General features: G+C 43.5%; 1 non-coding gene and 1 pseudogene across 1 annotated transcript; both read right to left on the bottom strand.

Moving 5' to 3' along the window:
* Positions 1–4248: 4248 nt before the first annotated feature.
* On the bottom strand, positions 4249–18280 carry LOC133889375 (uncharacterized; annotated as a pseudogene).
* A 4346-nt stretch (positions 18281–22626) lies between these two features.
* Positions 22627–22699, bottom strand: TRNAA-AGC (transfer RNA alanine (anticodon AGC)). Its single transcript has one exon. It is a non-coding gene; the product is annotated as a tRNA-Ala (tRNA).
* Positions 22700–25533: the final 2834 nt, after the last annotated feature.

Raw genomic sequence — 25533 nt, 5'->3', positions numbered from 1 at the left:
GCTTTATCAACTGAAATTAGTAAGATAAATGGACACGTGTCGCCCTGCTAATGATTTGTTACCTCCAAAATGCATGTAAAACTCCAAGGGCCTCTTCTAACGCATAAATGAAAAAACATTATAGAAATGATGGTTCGAAGGAAATGCAGCAAAACATATGAATTTGATTAAAAAAAGAATGACACAAAAGAATTAGACCTTACGCAATAATCCCTCCACAACTCCTATGGTACGATCATCTATAGGCAATTTAGAGTAAAGATGTTTAAATAAGTCGATCCGAGACATAATACTATTGGTATGATCCAGGCACGACACGAACAACGGTTAACGGGTCGGGCCGGTATGGCATGACGATTTGGGCTGCGCCTGGGCCGGAGCAGCGGCACGACGGACCGGCACGGCACGGACCGTTTAACTGTTCATATTTTTTAGTATTTTATATAATTTATTTAGATCTAATACCATATAAAATATATGATGCAATGACAGTGTGTTTGACTCATAAGTATAAGATCGGATGTTCGATTCTAAGTGAAAGTAAGTTTTTGTGATCTTTTTTAATTTTCACGGCCTGACAGGCTAAAAAAAATCATCGAGCGTACCGTGCTGCGGGCCGACAGTGCACAGTTTAATCTTAAATGGGTCATGCCTGAGCTGGAGTCGAAGTACGTGGACCGGCACAGCACGAAGCATTTAGCTAACGGGTCGTGCCTAAACGGGCCGTACCTCAGTAGGCCCGTGTTGTACCGGGCCGGACCGCCCATTTGACCATCTCTGATTTAGAGGCACATTTGTTGCTCAGGTCTATTTGAAGATAAAGTAAAAAAAAAAACCTTGTTTTTTTTAAAAAAAACACAACATCAAAATAACCTTTTTTTTTTATAAAGCGTCGGACATGTGTCTTCAGTCTTCCTGTAAATGATTTTTAGCTCCAAAGTGCATGTAAAACTCCAAGGGGGGCTCTTCGAATTCACAAATGAAATATATATAGAGAGAGGGGAATGATGGTTCGAAGAAAACGCAGAAAAACATAAGAATTTAGTTAAAAAAAAGAATAACACAAAAAAATCAGACCTTACACTTGATCCCTCCGCAACTCCTAAAGAAATAACAGAACGAGCATGTATATGCGACTTAGGGGCACATTAGTCCCTCGTGTCTATTTGAAGATAAAGTAAATAAACTCGCTTTTTAACACAACATTAAAAAACATTTTTCATCTCCAAAATTAAATATTTCTTGTGATTGGATGGACCGATAGATTACCTATGCCGCTAAGCTAATTATCTATAGGGTGACATAAGGCTGATGAGCACTACATGACGATCTGCCTATTACCTGGCATCATCCAAACCCTGCCATTTTCTATTGTTAATTTTTGCAACACATTTATTGTGGTCAGAGCAGAGGTTGCCACCAACAACACTCCAAAATTTCACGCCTTGGAAAACATGGGCATATAAATTCCAACGTCTCTTGGGCTGTTGAAGAGCTTCTAGTATTTCTGTGCCCTGTTGATAGATACAGTAGGTTTTTGCACTAGCTGGCGGTACGATGAATCGGTACGAGTCAACCATGGCGCGCTGAAGAAAACTGGAATAAAGTTAAATGTAATTAGTTGGTCTATTGGAGGCAGAACCAAACATGCCCGATTTGTAGCACCCTACCGGCACAATAGGTGGAAAAAAGTGCAGCCCAATTAAGTCGTTAGACTTTGTCTATTTCTTGATAAATGCATCGTCACAAACCGTGCAAAAAGAGCTCAAGGCAGCAACGTAGCATCTACACATTGTTAAACCAGTATAGATGGTTTTCCATGACGCGACAAGTGCTTGCTTTGAAACATGATTCCTACTAATTAACTTGCTTTCACGTACCCTCTATTGCTTTCACGTTCTCTCAGGTCATAACATGGCTATTCATGCTTCACGGCCAATCGCGTAGCACTAAGGTTCTGTTTGGCAGAACTTCCGGAGCAGCTTCCCGGCTAAAATCAGGAGAGCTCTGTCAAACAGCAGTTTTTAGTTTTTAGCTCCCTGAGTGATTCTCTGAAATGACTAAAAGTTGGGGAGCTGAAAAAAACAGGTTCCCCTGATTCACTTCCCGCAAAAAATCACTTCCTCCATATATTTTATTTTAGAGAATCACTTTTAGCCACAGAATCAATTCCTCCAGATAATCACTCCCAGTAGAGAATTTAAATCAGAAAAAACTCTATCAACGGAGCTTAAATATTTAGGGGCGCTTATGAACAAGAGTTACACTAGATAATCCCAAATCTCATGCAAATAGAAGCAAGTCCTACGAGGATGCTACCTTATCGGCATGCTACATACAGAGTATAATTACTAGCGTCATATAACTCCAGTGACCTTTGGCAAAAAAAAAAAAACCTTGATAGCATGTTATTGCGCAGGAGACTTCTTTCCAAGAATCTGTTTTCTTTCCGTCGTCAGGTCACGAGACTAAAGTCCAATGTTCATATTATGCTGTGGTTCCTGTCCTTTATTGTTTGACTATTTCAAGATAGTCAAACTGACCATGGCATGGCATTTATGGTTTGTTTAGTCCGTTGCAATATTGCTTACATCAGAGCTGCAACTCTGTAACCATCCCCTAATTTCACTACTCTTGATTTGGTACAAACAACTAACAAGTCCAAGAAATGGTTGCAAATGGTGTTTTTTCGTTGTCAGATCAATCTTCTCATCTTCCTGCTTCAATCAAATCTTCAAAATAAATAAATAAAAGGAACCAAATAATTGAAAAGGTTCACGTCCTTGTCCTGTACGGATTATGATAGGCTGATTTGATTATGACACAGGTCCCCTTTTGTATAATAATTTGTTTTAGGAGAAAACCATCACAGGATCAGTGGTAGGTAATATGCACTGGATTATGTACCTATATATTATTCAGTGTTCACCATCCGAATCTGACAAAAGTATTTCTCTTTTTTTTAAAGCAACCAATGAATGTGAGTACATTCGTGGGGATCATCTTATACGAAATCCATGGATATTATTTTCTAAGCCAAGGTCCGAATGCCAGCTGCAACATGAAGATGGCAACGATTGAAAAGAACGGGTGGGGGATAGGAAGAAGAAGTCTTCACTGGTTCACGCACGCCACTTGAGCACTTGATTATGATATGCACGTACGGTGTACACAGATATATATTAACATCTTCAGCCTAATTTTCTTTACAGCTATGATGTGTACTACCAGACGAGAATAAAAAATAGTAATAATAATGTCATAGTTTTCATGGATATTGTGACGTTGATGCAGAGGGTACTAAGTATCAATTCCTTCTTGAGGCTATGAGGAGAATAAGAAAAAAAGTTTGGGATTGTAAAGATATATAGCCTCGATCTATCTCGACCTAAAGTTCGTGACGAAAATGATCTTGATATCATTGACAGAGTCATCCCTAAAAACGCGAGCTAGCCTCTTTAAAAAAAAACTAAAAGCGAACTAGTACCACAATTCATATGAAATAATTGCCACACCACCTGTATTTTTCAAAAGGTTCCGATTAATCCTAAAATTCGGGCTCCTTCCCTCATATTTATGTTATCATAAATCGGTCAAAGCAATGCTGGTGGTGGTTGGCAAGAGCTGCTGCTGAACGTATGATGGTACGGTACTTGCGAGTGCAGTGATCGTGGTAGACAGCTCAGCGTAGGGTGCTGACTGGCATTGCTCCAGTGGAGAGTTAGTCGCAGTGAGATGGATGAGGCAAAGCAGATAGACAAGTAGACTCAACTCTGGGCTTCTAGAGAAATCAACCTTCATAGATTTGCCAAAAAATGTCAACCAACAGAAATCAGTCATGATGCACATTCTATTTTCTGCACTCACCTGTTGTTACTCTGTACGGATGCACACTGTTTTACCCATACAAAGTTGGCAAGGCATGAGATGAGATTATGGATATGTTTGGTAAAACTTTCTCTGATTTAAATTTTCTGTGGAGAGTTTTAACTGAAAGTAATTCTCAATAACTCTACAGAGGAAGCGATTCTGTAGTTCATTTTAAAAAATCAGTCCCACAGATTTCACTCAGAGAATTAAAAGCTGAAAGCTACTGTTTAGCAGAACTCCTATTAATTCTAACCGAAAAGCTACTTTAAAAACTTTACCAAACAAACCCTATTACTGAGCCTTTGCAACCTCTTCATATCCGATTCTACATCCACTGGAAATTTCAGCAAATCCTTCAGTTTGGTTACTGCTGTGTCAAGGTGATTGATTTCCAGGTATCTTTCGCTTGGGGATGCAAATAGAACCTCGTTTACATCTTCTTCAAGTTGTAGTGAGTACAGGTGTTCAAAGACCTACAAAAGAAAGTTGTTACAGCTAAATAGCTGTACCTGGAAATCTGAGGTACACTATGCAGTGGAAAAGATAAGGGTGTCACGCATCTTACTGCTTTCAGTCGTGGAACAACCATTTTCCCGGACTGAATATGATCGCGAGACTAAATCGATGATAAAAAGACCACCTTCTGAAAGGAACTGTTTTGCTGACAGAAGGAAAGATTCTTCGACAAAGTTCACTGGCGGGCAAGACAACCCAGAGCTGTGGGATAGTGGGAACAACCATAGGCTTCAAATCAGAGTATATTGAGAAGAAACTGTTTGGTAAAAAGAATGATAATAGAATGCTCGAGGGAAGACATGGAAAGACAATACCTTAGATCAGATGAGTCGACATCGATGATGAGAATTTTGATAGCACTGTTCTCACTGCAATTTGATGCAGAATGGGCTGTAGTACCATGATTGGCAGCAGCAATGTCTTCAACGAATTTGATTCCATCCCCCATATGCACCTAACGTGGGGAAAGTGGGGAAATGTAATGAAGCTCAATGCTAGAAAAACACAGTTCCGTATTACTAACACTGGACACAACAGAAAAATAGGGAGATCACAAGCTTAGTTAAACCAGATATCTGAATTATCACCAAGGCTCATCATTTGCATACTTTGGATTAATCAGCTCCTAAATCTGATTTCCCAGAGGAGGTATGACAGAAACAGTACTCCAAACTACAAGAAACAAGAACATCCATCATGCTTTATTAATAAAAAAATGTAGTTGTTTCTAAAGGCCCCCATGGTGTTACGAGGGGCTGTATGTGCTTCCCTTATTTTCATGTCTTTTTTACCATAAATATTTATTTCTTCTATGGTAATGCTACAATGGTTTACTTACCCTTCTTGTATTGTCTCTCCTAGCTTCTTTCTTTAAAGTTCACATAAAAAGATAGCACATATCTATTTAGCATCAATGTACAATTCCGCACCTTTAAAATCTAATTAATAGTGCCTATGTACTTCGCGTGATGTTCGCATAAAATGATCATGAAAGCTTATTTATCATCAATACAATATTGTTACCTTTAAATATCTTAATAGTGATCGTGTACATGGTAGGCTGCATACGACCAATTTTCACATTATTCAATAGTATACACCTAGGAAAATTATGACTCCTATTGCTGAGAATACACAAGTTTTCACTTTTCACAATTTAAGAAGGAAATGTGGTGTTGAAATCCAGATTTGAGGAAAAATGACATGGGCAAAACTCCATTAACACAACACTATTTTCTGAACAGCAACAAATACGACAAAAAATTAGCCTATGGGATTTAGATTGGACATGTTTGACCAAAAAAGGGGGGTCAAATGTAAGCAATAGAACCAGGGGCACCAGGCGTGGACTGTACTAGAAATCTTTCCTAAAAAAGGGTTAGAAGCAAAATATCAACAAATCAAACTTATTTGGCGTCAGTGTACTTCTATCCAAACCACATAAAGCGTTAATCCTGACCGACTTTAAAACCTTCATATAGTCGTAGGCTAATGATAAAACCATTATTTGCCCAATGTACAAACTTGTAAGTTTTGGTTTATAGTTTGGTTTCTTATCATTATCTTCTGAATACTGCAAGTACCCACTTTTAGCAAGAAATGTTGATGCAAGTCCAACTAGAAAGCATTGACACATACGATATAGGGAACTCCTCTTCATGATTACCAGGTTCTAGATCCTTAACAAGGGGAGATAAATCCTTCTGGGAACAGCAAAAAAACAATAATATTAGGATAGGGCATATATTATAATAGGAGCCTTTGGCAATCTCACTATGTAATCACAAAAATGTCACCTTGATAACATCCATGTCAACAATTGTATGTCTGCTATCCAAGAATACCTAGCATAACACAAATATGAGCAGTTGAAATGCAGTCCAGTCACATAATCCTAAATATCAAAGTAATAAAAACACTAGGTTTGCACTTATAGTAATTGTACCATAATCAGACGTGCAGCCTTTGCACTTTCAACGACATGCCATTGCCCTTCTCCTGAAGCAAATAACCATTCCTGAGCTCGAGCCTGAAACCAAATTATTCTTTAGCTATTGAGTGGAACAGATGGACTATGAGTTTTTCCCTAACTTAATAGAGAAAATCCAAAAAGACTCAAGACAAATCCACCGGAGGCTATTCAGGTTATGATAACAAGCCTAGCCAGGAAGATCAGCCAACCAATGTCCCACACAGAAACTCTTTCATTATGATGCAGCGGAAACTCCAAAAGCCATAATTGGGAGAATAGAGCAAAAAGAATGAGGAATAACAAAGACTTACAAACTAAAACACTAGGTAAGATACAATCTTGGGAATAATAGAGGCACATGCTGACATGCACTGTCACCACGATTCCCCCCCCCCCCCCCCTTTTGGCAAGATAAAATAGATTTGCTAACAATCGATACATACATGGCAACATATTTATAGGTTTCATTAGAGAGATAAAGTATGAAATCTTATTCCTAATAAGGAAACTAAAATTTATCAAAAATAAACATTAGGCACAGCCACGGACTAATATTAGGGATCAACCAAACAGGGAGCGTTAACACCGATTCCCCATTGGCATAAAAGAAAAATAGTGAGATAAATATGCTCTAATAACACAGGTGTTAGTCGCCTAGATTTACTAAGTAAATCCACCCAATTAAGTTTAATCTCATCCATTCACTTCAAATCCAAAGCTTGGTGGTTGCTAAGGATTTTGTATTAGAAAGTAGGGTTGCTTAAGGATTTTCAAATATAAATATTCCTATTATATCGAGTTAAATTACAAGTCTTAGATAAACAATGAACAGCAGATATAATACATATCCACCAGCTTCTTTCCTTGCCAATCAACTCCTAAGAGGTCTCAAACCCTGATAATACCTATAACTAATAGTGCAAAACAATTTACAAATCACTATATCTCATTTGTAGCTCCAACAGTTTTGCATTTAATCAAGCAGTTTGTGATGTTAGTTTGATCAATAAAACACAGCTAATCTAGTTCAGCCTCTCGGATATGCCATCTTTGATTCTGCTGCATCATCCTCCCCCAGGCTGGAGAGAATCCGTCCTCAAGCAGGGAAGTCCTTTCTTCTACAAAGAAGATGACTTTGTGAGGTAGCCCATTTATCACTGCTTATCCTTGATGCTTATTGTTCCGCATTCCTGTTACTGTTCCAGGATCCAAACTTCTGTCAAAATTCACAAGCAAACACCATCTACTCGTCCTGCCTCCTGAGCCTTCTCTTTTTCCACAAAGACCTCTAATGGTGAGAGCATCCACATCACATGCACAATGGAGTTTGACTTGGTCAACTTGACATATTTGCATGAGAATTCCTTTCTTCGCCCAAGTAATTACTTCCATAAGAGGTGAAATTGTAAATCACGCTATAGAAGGAAACAGAATGGTATGGCAGGCCAGGTCCCAGCTTTGTACATATTATATGTGGTTTAAAGTGCCTTGGCGTTTGCATTGTCAAGTATTGCCATTTCGTCATATTTTCAGGCAACTAGCATGTCTTTGCAGTACTAGGATATTAATTAAGGTCACATTTATATTGAAATTGGTGTAAAATGCATAGGTTGAAGGTTTCCATTGAAACAAACAAAAGGGATGCAGAAGATGGAAATGGACCCCCACCTCCCCCCCCCCAAAAAAAAGGAAAAGAAAAATCAACATAGTTTACTATTTCCTCTCTAGTGTGGCTAGATTTTCAAGCATGTTTCCCCATGATAATGTATCTGCTTATTTCACTTGTTTCTTGCAAGACAGACCTTAGGCACTTTATTCTCTGATCAAGGAATAGATCGGCAGGTAATTCAGTTAAAAAAACTAATAGTAAATTGTCATGGGTCAAGATCGAGCCCATGGCCCAATAAGACCGGCCGGTTGGCCCAAAAGCCCACTCATGGATACTATTCATGCCCCGTGAGCAGCACCGCATGTACTGTAGCATCGGTCGGGTACGTGCCATTTCTTGACCGTTAAGTAGATTAGGGTTTTCCAGAGCTTTTCGAATTATAATAGATTACTTAGGGTCAAGTTAGCCTCTCTATATAAAGAGAGGTAAATCATCAATAAAGAGATAAGCAAGAATTAGAAGGAAAATCCTTCTTTTTGCGTCTAGCCGCCTAGCGCCCGGTCGACCCTCGCCCTCTCTCTCTCTCACGCCGCCGGCTCCTTACGCTCAAAACCCTAGCCGCCGCTCACCATAGCAGTTGGCGACGTCCGTGGTCGCCATCCCCCTCCTCTCCTCCCTCCAATAAACAACCATCACTATATCTGGTATCAGAGACCACTCTGACGTCATGGATTTCGTCAGAGGGATCGATTCTGCATTCAACTCAATATCTACATATGTAGATGCGATCAGGACAGATTGCATCGACCTCGACAACGACAACCGCAGGCCTGGTCCTCATATGAACAGTGCCCAAGGTACTGTTCGTCGGGTGAACAGTACCCTTTCCGCTGTTCCACTCGTGAACAGTACCCCATGGCGCTCCAATTTCCTCCAATCTTTGTGCTCCATTCGGATCCGATCATGCGCCCTCACGAGCGGATATTTACAAGCAACTTGAGAAATTTCACCACGAATGCCGACAATGTGTTAATGAGTTGTTCACCATCTTCGCCACTCCACAGAATTCAAATGAGACGCTTGAGATTTCGTGCCCCCTAACACAACGACGCGAGCCTCAGATGCCTGTACCAACATCACCACCGACAACCGTCATCCTGCCAGATGCCATCATCCCGTCATCAACAGCTTCATCGGAGGTCACGAACAAAGCTTCTCGACTACCATCGGCAGATAAACACTCCTGCAACATCACCTACACATCGAACATCGGTGTTCCCTCTACACCGGTCTTCCACCTTATCTCGACGCCAAGCGGTGCTGCCCATGTCTCCCTAGGTGTGCACGACGACAACTCCTCCGCCGGCATCGACGTTGTCCTCCACGACATCTTCTCCGACACGCACGACGTCATCTCATCTCTGCTTCTCCAGAATCTGTGAAGGATATGACCGAAGACTTCCTTTCCGCAGAACCTGTTATTATGACAGCTCCTAGTGTTCAGGAGGAACACATGGCCGCTACACAGGATTTTGTGGTGTCCGCGATCACAGAGACCCTCACTGAGGCTTATGCCACTTCAGCAGTCGCGGCGAACTCTCGTTTGCCACCTGCCACCGACTTGGAGATCACGCCTGGGGCAGGAGGCCCTAGAGCATCTCCAAATGCCGACCCCAAAGGTCCAGTCGCAACAGTCTACAATGTTATGACGCTGGGAGCTACCAATTCCTCCAGCAACCATGACTTCGTCAACACCAAGCCGGGCATCGCTACTCCAACATCCGCTTCAAGTTGCGAGGATTACTTCGTTGTCACCTGCCGCATTCCTGCATACTCCGGCAACCAAACCATTGCACAGCCGATTGATCTTGGTGGACCGAATGATGCGGCGGTCACCAGCACCTTTATTAGGACCGAGGCTCCTGACACTTCAGCAACCGCAGACTCTTGTTCGCCACCCACGGCTGATCTGGAGTTCACGCTCAGGGCAGGAGGCTCCAGGGTGTTTGATGCCACTAAACCACCACCGATCTGCAAGTCCTTCGGTGGGAAACCTTCGAGCTCAGCACCAAACGACCCTACAGTGACGTTGATCCGACGACAACTTCCGTACCCAGTGGCGCGGACCGGCCGCCTAATCCAACCTCCACCCCAAGTGGCTAGGTCAATTCTCAGGCTGTCACCTCCACCTCCTCGACAGCAACCACTCGCCTTCGCTCGTCGCCCATCTCCCTCAACGACGAGTCCTCTGCACCCTCAGGTTCGCTATATCCTGTATGTCGTCGTTCGCATCCTTCTACAACGACTACGTGCGGTATCCCTCCCCAACTACCTTGCCTTCGATGGCGAGAGAAGGCTCCATGGTCGCAACTATTTCCATGCTCCACGACACCGCCACTTATACCTCAACAACGGCGGAGCAACCAAGCACCAGCCCAACAGCATCGAGTGTCCTCCAGCATGCTTTTCCCCTGGTAAGGACAACATGTCCTTTGTGTTGGGTCGATCGACTCTCCTCTTCTACTGCAGTCGACCAAGATCAATGACCACGCTCATCCTATTGTTGACAACTTAATCTTTGAGCGTTCTACACCGACTCTCCACGCTTGACAAGGCTACGCACCCCACTCAACACCAGCCATCAACATCCAGGTGACATGCTCCATCAATGGCTTCCTCACAATAGGTTCCGACGCTACACCTGCTACCCTCAACGTTGTGCCCAAGGAAGGAGGCCTTGTCACGGTCGATGACAGTGCTCAGGAGGAGCGCGTAGCAGATCTTCAAGGGACAAATCCGAGTGGTTTCACCAACGCCTCGTTATTCACGACATGACTATTTGCCACATCTACAGCCGACAAGTTGGTTGGCGTCCCCATTAGCAATCATGATGCAGCAGGAGACCAGAATTGCATGGACTTTACCTTCGTCAACGGCAACTCCAACGACAACGACCCCGCATTGTGTGACATGTCAGGTGACCATGAGGATCGCCTTCATAGGGGGTGCAACATACAATTCCAGACCTTCATCATCCAGATGGTTAGCAACGCACCATCCTTCGTCTTCAGGACATTCACCGCTCTTAGGATGGTCCTCATCGCCTACCTGCTTGCCTCGTTTCCATGGGAACCAGAAGGATCGTGTGTTGCATGTATGATCTCCAATTCCCTTGCCTAGCATTTGATGGACTTCTAGTACATGACAGATATCAACATCCACAAGGTACACATTAACTCTGTCTTGTAGGAATTCAACAATGGACACAACAATGATGTACGTGGATTTTAATGACATCTCTAGCACAAAATACGACGTCCTCATGATCCATGTCTTCATCACGCTCATCGCCGAGTCTACCTCTTTCACCTACATCAATGACGATGCAATCATCTACGTGCTCCTTCGACCCCAGGCCACCGACATCATCATCAACACAAGGCGAATGGAGTTCTTCATCAACCATCTCCGGCCCTGCCTCGTCACGCCAGAGAGTCGCATGGGAGCAGAACTCGTTCTTTAATATGAGGCTTCCTCGAGCTTCAACCATAGCCCCCACCTTGCAGCATGTGGAGCTTTCCCAATTAGCAGCTCAAGGACGAGCTGCAAGTGAATGGGAGGAGGGACAGATGTCATGGGTCAAGATCCAGTCCATGGCCCAATAAGACCGGCCGGCCCAAAAGACCACTTGTGGATACTGTTCACGCCTATGAACAGTACCACGTGTACTGTAGCAGCGACTGGGTCCACACCTTTTCTTGACCGTTAAGTAGGTTAGGGTTCTCCAGAACCTTCCAAATTGTAATAGATTACTTAGAGATCAAACTAGTCTCTCTATATAAAGAGAGGCAGATCATCAATAAAGAGATAAATAAGAATTAGAAGGAAAACCCTTCTTGCGTCTAGCCGACCCTTGCCCCCTCTCTCTCTCTCATGCCACCGGCTCCTTGCGCTCAAAACTCTAGCCACCGCTCACCAAAGCCATCCCCCTCCTCTCCTCCCTCCAACAAACAACCACCACTACACAAATACTTAAAAAATTGACAACATATAACAGACCTTAGGCACAATAAAAACTCCACAGTGGTATACAAATGTTTCGGTATGCTTCTTCGTGTCCAATAAAACTGCCTTGTAGCAATAGAGTGAACTTCCCTATTCACCAAGAATGAATTGCCTCCTTCGTCCTGGTACGATCACCTTCGGATCTCCTATAGCTCCTAGCTGAAGATCTCGCAATGAGAGGAGCACATCAACACCAGAAGAGTATCACTGCCGGATAATGTTCTCATTTCCAAGAGCACGAATCGCAGCATTTGCCTGCAGCACTGACACACACAAGATAGAAGTGATGAGATGAATAAGTATTTTGAGAGGAATTTAATCATTGATTTTTCATACAGTTTATCAGAAGAATATAATAGTACCTGTTTCATGTTACAGTATTCAGCAGATTGATCCAATAATGAGTTTATTGTTTGTACTGCACCGATCTTCCCTTTTACCATGACCACCATGAAGGTCTGGTAGGCAGATTTTGTAGAGGGTTCACAAGCTATAGCTTGAATACTCATATCCCATCCAAATCTGAACTCAGACATAAGTACAGCTGCAAGTTGGGAAAAGGGGAAAACATTGTAAGTCAACATTCGATATTAATTGGTTAATCAAATAGGAAAATAGCCCTTCAATTATATTACTATTTGTGTTTTTAGTATCCATGTAGCCTAACTTAATTAAAAAAAATTATCTCCAATATCTGTGAAAGAATCTCAGTTGGATGCGCAAAAACATAGATTTGTAGTTAACAATGGTCCGTAATCTTACAACCTTCGGATTTAAACTAACATGTAAAAATTGATGGTCAGAGTTGTCTCATGACTATTGAGAAGAAAAAAAAACTCAATAAAATCACTTACAGAAGAACAGAGAAAGTGAATGAAAATTTTGGAACCATCTAAAAAAAATTCAAAGCTTAAAATCAGGAAGACGTATAAGAAGCCAAGGAAAACTAAATGCAGAAAGGTAAAGAAAAGGTGATAATTGACAGAAATCAACCTAAAACATGGGATTCTGCAAGGGTAAGGCACACAAACTTCCCTCCTGATTTTAGAACTCTCTTGGCCTGCAAAATATGCCTGTTAGTCAGAGATATCATGAAGAGAATAACATTTCCATCAGGTCCACTGGATACATCCATTACAACAACTAAACAGTAGAATTTAAATTTCAACATAACTTCACCGACATACTTCAGCCAGATATTTCATCCCCAGTTTTGTCCCAGCCTCTGGCTCCATAAGAGCATCCAATCCTCCCTTATCAAATATAGCATCGAATGATCCATCTGCAAACTGGTAATTTCGTATGTCAGTTGTCAGGTAGTTTTGATAAGAAATATGTATTACAGAATTGCTGGAGTTATAAAGAATAAAAAACTGCCAGGTATGACACCAAATGACCGATGTGCAAGCTGGCATTTTGGTATGTCAATTAGTTCCGACAAGAAATGTTTATTACAACATGCTGGAGAGATACTGCGTAAAAAACTGGCAGATATGGAATCAATGACTTACCTGCAAATTCGATGTCAGGTAATTGTGATAAGAAATGAGTATTACAGAATCACTGGAGTGATTTCAAGCGCATTAAATGTGCCGCCCGATCCTCTCCTCCCCTCTCTCTCTCTCTCTCTCTCTCTGTGTGTGGTGTGGGGTCTGGCCATCAACTGTTTCCTCCTCCCCGCCGTTTCCTTCTCCTCAGCCGCTGCCATATGAATTTCCTTCAATCCCGCACGATAGTAATGGAAGGAGGCCACGATTGTTTGAAAACCGATCTGCATTGAAGAGGCAATCGCTCCAGTGATGGAAAGTGGACAAAATCAAGGAAACCAAACCAATTTTCCATCCGCCTGCTTCAAACGCTGCCGATCGGTTCAAATCCCCCTCTCCTCTCTATAAAACCTCAATTGGTTCCTTGGCCGAGCATCCTCACCTTCCACCGCGCCCAATTTCGCAATCCTCATCAAGTTTCCTCAAGCCGTGAGCCCTAGCACCGTCGCCGAACCCTTTTCTGGACCCCGTCGCCGTCGCCGAGTCGCGCAGAGCTTTCCCGACACCGTCCGAGCCTTCGCTGGTGCTCTCCGTCCGCCCGTAGACGTTCCCGACCGTTCGCCGTCAAGCTCTGACCTTCACTCTCAGCTCCGAAGGCCGCCGAAGCTCGCCGTTGAAGCCCCGCGTCACCGAGCCTTCCTAGTCTTCCCCGACGCCCGATAAGCCGTCAAACGGAGTCGCCGCACCCTCTGCTTCCTTTTCCGCCGCTCGTCGACGTCGTCCAACCACCGCAGCGCCATCTCCGCCGTCTCCGGCCATCCTCCGTCGCCCAAGCCATCATCTCCGTCACCGTCACGTCGGAGAAGAGGTAGGCGCCTTCTCGACTGTTGGATCTTCGTACTGCGGCGTAGATTAGATGTAGCGTACCCCTTTGCGTTGGTTAATCTCAGCCGTCCGATCCGAGATCAACAACTCCGATTTAATGAAACTCGCGCCGAGTCAGCCTAGCCTAGTCAGCAGCCACGTGTGCGTCCGTGTCCAACGTGGCTAGCCCAGTCAGCGTTTTTAGCCAAATCAGCAGCCTAGTCAGCAGTGACGTCAGCGATTGCGCAATAATTTGATTTTTCCCGTTAGAAAATAATTCGCGATAATCTGAATATTCCGAAAATAGGTTTTCTTTATTAGAAAAATTCCAGAAAAATAGATAATAGTTTAGATAAATATTTATAAATTTTTTAGCTTTGTTTTTAATTCTGTAAATTATTATTTAATGATTTTCTAATCTAAAAATTAGTGAAAATATTAGAATAAATTTATAATTTGGAGAGTGGTTTAGAAAATATTGATTAATTATGATAATGATTAGAAATGAATTCTTTAATAGGGTAAATGCTTTAAATTTGTTGTTATGCATATAAAAATTAGTTTATTTCCAGAAAAATGCAAATAAATTCCATAAAATTGTTTTAATCATTTCTATGCTATAAAATAATTCTACAAAATTATAAATAAATGTTTTAGGCCTTTCAAAATTAGGTTTAATTCTAGAAAATAGTTTTTGTCGTTTTTAGTCGTATAGAATTTCGTTTGGCCGTAGTTTTTGTTTCGTTGCTCCGATTTGGGCGGTTCTTGCGCCCAAATCTTCCTGTTTTTGTGCCCTAGCTTGTTCCAGTGTTCGTTTTATGTGTTTGCTTTGTTTAGTGTCTGTTCTTAGTGGTGCTTGTTTGCTCGCTTGTAGAGGAGTTTGTTCCGGAAGCGTTCGACAACGTCCAGGATCAAGACTTCGGAGATTTCGAGCAACTCATCGGAGAAGGCAAGTGTCCTTGAACATTTTGCGCCTACTTTTATAAAGTTTTGATTTACAAATTGCATGCTCGTCAACATGATATCCCATTGTTAGGGTTTACTAGTTTTTCCTCAATCTTCCTTGTAACCGCAGATGGGTTTTTCATGTTGGGTAGAATGTGCTTAGTGATGCTTACTCATGGATAGTATAGCCGAATTATGTTGATATTAATGAACCTTGGTAAAAGTGCTTAGTCTAAGATAGCAGGATTTGGGCAAGTTGGCATGTTGGTTGGCCTGTGGATGTGTTCCAGGCAGAATTGTAGGCTTTCAGATATTTGGTTATTACCCTGTTGATGGGTTGATGGCGGTCTTGCCCAGACCATATTAAGGACCGGTTCGTGGAACGACCACCCATGAAAACAGTACAACCACAAGCTCGGTATGGGACGGACCTAGCCCAGTAATTCATTTTTCTCTCAGCATTATGATGATCACTTGGTGGTACGGAGATGGAAGGGTGTACTTCCTAGAACCGTAAGATGCAAGAGGGGGCTTTTGGGGTGGAGAGTGTACTCCATGTATGTACGACGGTGAAACCTCAGCGGGTCATCACGTGCTGAGAGAAGCGTCAGAAAGGCTTTGCAGTGGAATCCTGGCCGCACACCTCGGAAGTGTGTAAGTGTTTGATCGACATGGGCAAAAAGGAGGACACGTCTTGTGGGTAAAGTGTACGACCTCTGCAGAGTGAAAACTGAATATTCAGCCGTGCTCACGGTTATGAGCAGCATGAACTCCTCACATGATTAGTTGGGTGGTTCTTCAGGTTAGACTTGGGTTGGAATTGGTGGATCATAGTGGTGGGAACTGTGATTCCAGTTAGCTTTGTTTAGAGGTGGATGGAACCTCGGTTGTGGAGCAAGGTGGTGGGAACCTTGGCTCTTGCCTTAGAGAAATTAATCACATAGAAGTAATTCGCCTTTACAACTGTTTACAAATAAAATAGCATTTATACCAATAAACCTTTTTAGTTAAGCCTATCTTGATTTTTGGCCTCCATATCATAGTTTTTCCCACACTTGTTGAGTATTCTATGTACTCACGCTTGCGCTCTCCTCCATAATCATGTCACGGCTTAGAAGCTGAAGACTACGAGGACTTTCCTGAAGATGGAGCTGAGTTCTAGGCAGGCGGCTTTTCGGTCGACTTCCCGTGGAGATTAGGTTTCGTGCTGAGTTTAATTTCCGCTGCTTTGTAATCTGCTCTTAGACCCTTTGGGTTATTGATGTAATAAAGTACATTGTAATAATGGATATTGCGTCTGCTACTCGCTTATGACGTCACTACGTATATGTATTTTGATCCTAGTATATATATAGTTTACATTCGGTTTGGTCTTAAAACCGGATGTGACATTAAACTAAGTTTAGGAGCACCTGACAATTCTTAACGGAAAGAGGCAACAACTAACTATAAATAGGTAAGACAAAGAGATTTAGGAAATAATACAGGAAACATTGTTAAGGAGGACGTTCAGCATCCATTTTAAGAGGTAATTACAAATAAAGCCCAGCGTGTGTAGTACCACGGTCATTCAGAATCTCAAGCAAACAAAATGTTTTCCTTTTATTTTGGTTTAACCCATCGCACTGCAGAAGCCATAAGTTAAAAACCATAGTATCCTTCTTGTCACAACTGCCTTAGGGTGACAGTAAACTATTGCTGGAGAGATAAAGTGCATTGAACTAAGTTCAGGAGCACCTGGCAATTCTTAATGGAATGGGGCAAGGACAAACTATAAATAGGTAGGGCAAGGAAATTTAGGAAATAATACAGGAAAATTTGTCAGTGAGAAAGTTCAGCATCCAGTATTAAAGGTATCACAGATAAAACTCAGTAGATATAGTACCAGGTTTATTAAGAATCTCAACCAAACAAAATGTTTTCTTTTGGTTTTCGTTTGATCATTCACGCTGCAGAAGCCACGAATTAAAACACATGGTATTTTTCTAATCAAAGCTGCCTTAGTGTCACAATAAACTATTTTCATTTACAAGATTTCACAGTTCACACTGACACTCATTCATAAACTCCAAATTGATCAAACATAGCTGAATTATCCGCACTGCCTACTCAAATCGGCCTAGAGCATTGAGCTCAAGGATCACGAGACCACATGCTAGGTACTAGATAGTGAACTCAGTTTAACGATACATTGGCATTTTATCCAGAGGCCAATGACATGTTCTCTTACACCATCAAGTCCAATCGAGCAAAGCAGAAACTATGATCCTACCTACACCATCATCAGCAAGTTCAAAGTTCACGATTCTAACTAAACAACACTAATTCCAAGAGATGTAATCATTTCAAGTTTCAACTAAAACAAACTTCATGGCTCCAATTACAGAACCATCAATGCCCCAAATTCTTACCCACGCGAATCGGTCACCGATAAACCAAAACTACAAGCTCCACGCCAACCAACCATACTCCGCATCGCAGTTTCTGGTGCTTTTCACGGGCCGTACCTGCATGTCGGTCATGTCTATGACGTGCCACCTCATCTCGGGCCGTGCGCGTGCGTGGCGGCGGAGCATGTCGGCGACGACGACGCGGGAGAAGTCGACGTTAGTGATGCGGCGGAACCCCGAGTCGTAGAGCCGCTCCGAGAGCGCCGAGCTCCCGCACCCGGGCACCAGGATCTCCGCCTCCGCAGCGCCGCAGCCCCGGAGGAGGTCGATGAGCGGGGCCTGGAGGTGCGGCCACTCCGCGTACCACTCGAAGCTGTCGCCGGCGCCGCGGACCGCGAAGAATCTGTCCCAGTTCTCCCGCGACGTGAAGTCGGCGAGCGTGTCGAGGATTGCCGCGCCCTCCGCCGCCGCCGCCTCGGGCGTGGTCGCCATGGTGCGGGAGCGAGAGGCGTGGAACCCGAGCTTAGGGGTTTAGGAATGGCCGGACCGGGCTAGGGAGGAATAAATCCATGGTTCGCCGCTGAAAAGATTGGAAGTTTAATTATGGTATCACCTATATTAATAAAATATATGATTATATGAGTTAATGATGCTAGAGTGATAAATAAATGAAACGCTACTTAAAAAATTCAATTAGCTCGTTAGGGAAGAGGAAATGTGGAGTACTGGTTAACTAAAACTAAGTCACTCCCAATGTTCAGTCGTCGCTTGTTATGAAATCTAACATGACAAGTAATTGAATGAGAAAAGAGAAAGCCAGTGTCTTGTATAAGAAATAAGTTAGGCCTAAAATTCAAGAGATAAGAAATAATTAAATATGTATTAGAGATAAATAGTATCATCAGTACATATACTTATATTTATCTATTCGTCGTATAAAACTCTCCTAATAAAGATATATACATTATATGTTCGCAAGTTATTTCTTATCGTATATTTTTTGTAGTCCGTCCTTCAAGAAATAGCTATGGATAGCTTGGGAGTGGCATTTTTATCGTTGCTAACTGAGCAAATCTAATCCTCATTAGCGAGGTCCCCTTCTTCCCTCGTCTTCTCCCGAACACACCCTTTCGTCTGCTTCGTCCCATCTTACGCGCTCGCAGCCATAGGCATTCGCGCACCCGGCATCGCGAGCCACGTCCTCCGGCCCTCCGTCCTGCAGCCGACTCGCCAATTCCAAAGATTTTGGTCATGGAGTCCAAAGTTTTGTTGATTGAATAAAAAGTTTTTGTTTTCCAATCCAAAGTCTTTGCCTATGAATCCAAAGTTTCTGCTCGCGAATCCATAGTTTCTTGGCGATGAATTGAATGTTTTGCTCACGAGAATCCAAGGTTGCTAGTCGCGAGAATACAAGGTTCTCTTCATGAATCTAAAGTTTTTTTTTATGCAAATCGAAAGTATTCCTCACGAATTTGGAAGTTTCGTTCACCAATTTGTGAGTTCAAATTTCTGTTTTCTTTTTTTTGAAGAGGGCCACGAAGGTGATGGAGGTGTTTGAGGGGAGGAATGGGAGAGGTAAGAGAAGCACAGGAGACGTACGGGATGCAGGGTGGGTGGAAGACGGCCACATGTCGCGCGCGGGTGGCTAGGAGTGTCGTATGTATGTATGCATGACTCTACCTGCTAGTGATGTTTAGACCATCTCCAACAGCTATCTTAAATTTTCATCCTCAAAATACTATTACAGTATCCCTTATCACTATTACAGCATCCTCTATCCCTAACACTGTAGCAGTACTGTATCACTGGATACAGACTCTGTTGGAGACGAATTTCCGGTGCTACCGTACCGTAAAGTACTGTAGCACTGGAATTTTCAGATTTGCAGATCCTGTTGGAGATGACCTTAATCACTGCACGATATAGAAACTGACAGGGTCATCGATTATTGAAAAACGGGAAAACCAAAACAGGAGGCCTCGCGTTTAGCCTAACGAGAGAGCCCCAACCCACGAGGCTTTACCAACGCGTGTAGAGAGCCTCGCGTCTATGCACGCTCCGCCCCATAGACGATGCATTAGTGTGGGGTTAGGGTTCTCCCCTGGTTGTAGAAAGCCAGGAGAAAGGTCGGTCTGACGATGGTGATGAGGTAGGCAAAATAGCAAGGCACCGTCAGCCGCGGTGGTAGAGGTCGAACGGGGTGTGATGGTCAGTGAGGTTAGGGTAGGGCAAGGCTCGAGTGGCGGCGGTAGTGTGTGTGGGTGATGTGATGCCACTGGCCCCTAGAGATGGAGGCAGGCGGTGGCTGCTGGTGGTGCGGCGGATGACAACAACGCTGGAGGTCATGAAGGCTAGAAGGCCGCGAGGGTGGGGGCTATGGTCGACGGGGAAGAGGAAGCTAAGAAGCTGCAGTCGACATGGACTGACAGAGAAGAAGACGATGTGCATGGGGGTTGAATCTAAACTGCTCTTAGGCTAATGACCTCTTTGTTTTAGTTGGAATTTTGAAAAGTAGTTTTTAGATTATAGATTAAAAAAATAATTATAAAAAGCTAAAGTTATTTGGCATCCTGGATTCTATGATGGGTTAGATGTTTGCTTTGGTTACGTAATATCCGTAATACCTTGAGTTTTTCTGAGTATATATTTATGTCTATTTAACGTTTTTTTTTCATTGTATATTTTGAGCATAATAGATAGATTGTCCGGTAGCTGAGGCTACAACCATAAGGCGGCCTATTAAAGTTAAACTTGCCTATCAGCGAAGCTCGATTACAAAGCAGACAAGGCATAACCTGTCTTGCAGGTTCACTAGGTTATTACTAGTCCATTGCAGCTCCAGATCAACCTAGAATAGGTGAAAAAATAGCAGAGAGAATCTACCAATACCAGCATTGCAGGTAGTCGCCTATCTAGCATACGAACCAAGGGTTGTACCAATTTGATCGCTATTGTTTTCTGAACCACTAATCGATCGGAAGAGGGTGTCATGGAGCAAGAGATCTCTAGGTGCCGCTGAGAGTATGATTGCTAATGGGTGGGGTGTATCTGGCGAAGGCGAGGATGCAGGCGGGCAGCTCCACGGTGAGGAACACGAGCTTTAGGTGGAGCAACTGCTCGATAGCGTCCTACGCGGTCGTCGTAGCCATCAGTGACTAGATGGGGTTCCGCTGATTTTGAGATGCGCTCGGGGTTAGTACAAACTGAGCACGAGCGATAGGAGCACCCGGTGGTGGCGACGGTTGACCCTTTTTTTGTGCGGTTTCAGGATGGGACAAGGATGACGGGAAACAACAGGACGAAAAAAATATTTCGGGAAGAAAATAATGGCATTGGTTGGTAATTACATGATACTTATAAGGATATTTCTATTTTTTCTATAGTCATAATCTGTAAAAAGTTAATGAAAGAGAGCTTGTAGATTATGGTAGAAAATAGAGCTAGGTTTTAAACAGCAGATTGTATAATCTAATTATTTGTTTTAGCTTCAATTTTTAAAATAGCGTTTTAGAATTTAAAGTTAAAAAAAACATATCCTAACCTTATTTGGAGGGTCCCTCGTGATGTAGTCGTGTCCTTGAAAAAAGAACAGAGAAGACAATAAGACACGCACAAGTGCACATCACAATAGCGGAACACTAATGATTTTCTTTTATACGGGTAGCGGAACACTAATGATGATGTTGTTGTTGGCATGGGTTCTTAAATGGCGTTGCTATACATCATCCGGATCCCTTCATCGTCTCTTGTAGATTGTATCGACTTTTTTTTTTTCCGGAAACGACGTCTTGTTATATATATAATTAATTTCCTACCGCATGCATTCATATGGTTATTGATTCCATTGGACCTTAAGTTGTATGAAAACATTTGGTCTCTGGCCGGCCAAGAGATCGATGTCATGTAACATTGGCGATTAGCTAGATAGAGCCTGAAATGAAACAGCTAGCCGTGAAAAGCACGGATTACCTGAACACAAACGATATTACCAGGAACAAGAACATGCAATTTACGTCCATGCATGCCTTTTGTCTTAGCCACACCCACACACACAGTTATAAATCTTTTAACAAAAAATTTAGGAAGCACACAGTTACAGATCTGATCGACAGTGATAATGCAAGCTGTTGCATTATATTGACGTGCAAGAAGAATCCTTTGATCGTGTAGCTTCAAATACAACAGTCGATTGGCAAATACCAGAACAAGTCAAACATAGTAGAGGATAACTCGTTCTAAACACCAGCAACCTTCTAAACACAAGAACTGCACTCGATCAGGGATGTAAGGTGTAACCATAACTCAGATCACATGAGAAGCAGCAGTAGTTTTGTCGGTGGCGGATTCCTCAAAAATTGAAGGGATTTCCAAGTGCACTCGGGGTGGAAGGGCTTGAGTCCGCTCCATCCTCACCGTGGATTTGCCCGTGGTTGTTGCAGGCATACTGTTCACCGACCACACTCGAAGGCTAATCATCGTGCAAAAACATTAAGCTGGAATATTGTAGGGCCGGCCTTGTTTCTTCATCGGCATATCTTTAAAAAAAACTTTTTCACGGGTAGCCAACATGTGGACTAGTGTAGCATAAGCTCATATATTTTTTTCAAAAATTTTTTCTTAAAACTTCTAAGCAAACTTTAGTCGTTAATTTTTTCTAAAAACTTTTCTTGTACAAACTTTTTTCGCAAAACTTTTTGAGAAAAACTTTTCTTGTATGAACTTTTTCAAAAACAAAAAGACACGGAAATTTTTTTTCTTAAAAAAAGAAAGAGCAACAGACTGTCGGGAGATTCGCGAGTTGGCGTCCTAGCGCGCTAATTAGCTGTGTCCACATACTTTATACCTCATAAAAAAAAGATAATGAGCACAAAGAAATAAAGACGACAACAAAAACAATGGGCTCCAAAATGGAGATGCGGGGTATCGATCCCCGTGCCTCTCGCATGCTAAGCGAGCGCTCTACCATCTGAGCTACATCCCCATCGATGGTGCAGAATTCTTTCTACGTAAGTCATTATCTTTGCTTTTGATTCCTTTCTAAATAATTCATTAACTTTGCTTTTGATTCATGGGTGCCCACAGCCGAAGGTTTCAGAGATCACGAACCCACTAGCTGCGGTACTGTCGATGGAGAAGACTCTGATTGCAGTATCATATATAGAAGCTGCTAATATAGAAGATTGCAATATCTATCGATCACTACTACTGAACGATACAGCTTCCAATACAGCCATCGACGTGCTGATAGCATGCACGGGGCGTGTCAAACTACCTACCGCCCACAGGAAATGCAAAACCGCGCATATATATATATATATATATAGTTTATCTTAGATGTTTATCTCATACCTGGTATTTATCTATTTCTTGATTTTTCTTATTTATCCTATAATGTTTTAAACTACTTTTCCAGCATAAATCTTAATATAAATAAACGATCACAATAAAGCACATATACAGATGTGAAAAATTTCCATCCGCTACCACTGTCAGCTATCTTCTAAGCCCGCAGTCGTGCATGCAAGTTGTAACATCTTGAGTTGAACATGTTTATTTAGTTACAGATTTAACTTCAAATTAAAACTTTTTAAGATTAATTAATTTAACTAAGGTTAAGAAGATGAGTATGTGGATGTATATATATACCTTCATGTACATTATATGTGCTAAGGTGAATAAGTGTTCCAAATAGCACAAGAGTCAATTCGAAAGTAATCCCTGTATTAGGATGGTTCATATACTTTGGTAGAGATTCTTATGGTTCTTTTTGTGGTAGTTTGAAATGGAATCTCTCTCAATTTCAAACCCTACTATTAGATTATGTTCAGCTCAAATCTAATTTAAATTCAAATTCTTAGATTCAAATCATCTTCAAAAAGTCTCGAGATCCAAAGATCAAATATTGTAAATGAAGTTGATCTAAATTCAAAATCAAATCTAAATTCAAATACCTCAATTTGAATTTAAACCTTACCCTTATCCCATTTAATTCTTTTTCCTCTTCTCGGGCCGAATTCATCTCTCTTCTCTCTTTCGGCCCAGCTAGCTCGATCCAGCTCCTTCTCTCCTCCCTCCCACGCGTAGCCCAGCTAGGTGGCCCACCAGCTTCTCTCCCTCACGCGCGCCTACGCTGGCCAGCCCACACTCGCGTGCTCGCGTCGTCTTCTCCCTCCTCCACCTCACGCTCGCGCACCGCCGGTCGCCACTCTGCTCCGGGAAAGATCTCCTGACCGACTCCCCGTTCTCCGCTCTCTATCTCTCTCTTCTCTCTCGCACGCATCCTCTCTCCTCCCATGCCCTACACGTGCGACTTCCACAACCCTGCCCATGCTTGACCGGCGCAGACGGCCCATGCCCCGGAGAAAAAGGTGGGCGCCGGCCGCCACCTCACCGCCGACGTCCCCATGACGCCAGCCTACGCGCACCGCCTCTCCCTTCCCTCTATAAATAGCATGCTCGGTCTCTCTCTCACCCCTTCCTCGTTTCTCCATCCACGCCGCTGCCGCTGCCGCTGTCGCCATTACTGCCGCCGCGGCCTCGCCGTCATCAATCCGCCGACCACATGCTGCCGAGGAGCTTCAGGACCTTGCCGTCGTCCTTGTGCCACCGTCCAATCACCGGAAGCCCAACGGGAGCCCGCCTGAGCCAGTAGCCGAGCGGTGGCACCGCCGCCCCTTCGACAAATCGCCGGCCGCCGCCCCGCCCGTCGCCGTTCCTGAGCTCGGTGAGCCTCCGAGTTCCTTCTTGCATCTGCGTAGGTAGCGTGTAGGTGCCCCGGGGCTCCCTTGTAGCTTATCGCCGTGCGCCACCGTGTTTTGGATTTTCACCGCTATAGTTGTGCTCGCCGTCAGTGTGTTTCTGCCCTGTGTTGTGGCCTGGTCGTTGCATCGTGATACTTAGAGGTGCTGGGCCTCTCTTCTGTGCAGGTTGGCCCCTCCCCGTTTAGGGGAGGTGCTGCCCAGCTCTGGCCGTGAGGTTGCCCCTCTTCGGCCACCGTCTGGTGGTGCTCTCGCCGCCGACAGCCGTCGACGTGCTCCCCGCCGCATCCGTCGTACCGCGTGCAAGCCCGTTGTCAACTTCTCGTCGCAAAACCACGACGGAATCCTAATGCTGGTGAGCTTCCCCGTGCGCGCCGCCGTGAATTTCTTGCCGCCAGCCGTTCCTTCCCCTCGCCTCCACCGCTCACGCTGTGTCGGCGCGCCCGCGCGCTCGCGTAGCTCGGCCTGGCCGTACCTCGGCCTGGCTCAGCCTAGTGGCCGGCCCAACCGCTAACAGGCCGTGCCCTATGGGCCAGCCCAGCTCCCTTAGTCCAGTAACCACCAGCCCAAAACCCGAGTGGGCTAGCACTGTGCGGCCCAGTACTATCTATACCAAGCCCGATCCAGGCCCATTTAAGCCTGGATCTGGCCCATCCAAGCCCATTCATCCCAAACATGTACTGTTTATGTGGGTCCCACCGGTCACTGTTCATGTGGGGCCAGGTTACTGTTCCATGGGCCCTACCTATAAACAGTGCTATTTCTTAATTTTCCGATTTAAATTCTGATTAAATCTTCCAGGAGCCATAACTTTTCCGTTCTGGCTTCGATTTCGGCTATTCTTTCACCGAAATTCATCTAAAATCGAGATCTATTCATCTGTCACATTATGGTATCCATTAGAGCACATTTGGCTTTCCATTTAGTGTTAATTGATTCTTCTTTAGTAACGCCATTATTGATCGTAGTCGCGATTTCAAGGCAACCAGAGTTCTGCGAGTGCTGCGCAGGAAGAATCTGGAGCGAGGAGGATCCCGATTATAATCGAGACTTCGAA

The sequence above is a fragment of the Phragmites australis genome, chromosome 13 (genome assembly GCF_958298935.1).
Source record: "Phragmites australis chromosome 13, lpPhrAust1.1, whole genome shotgun sequence".
In the NCBI taxonomy this organism is placed as follows: domain Eukaryota; kingdom Viridiplantae; phylum Streptophyta; class Magnoliopsida; order Poales; family Poaceae; genus Phragmites; species Phragmites australis.
This window is presented reverse-complemented; position numbering and strand designations above follow the sequence as displayed.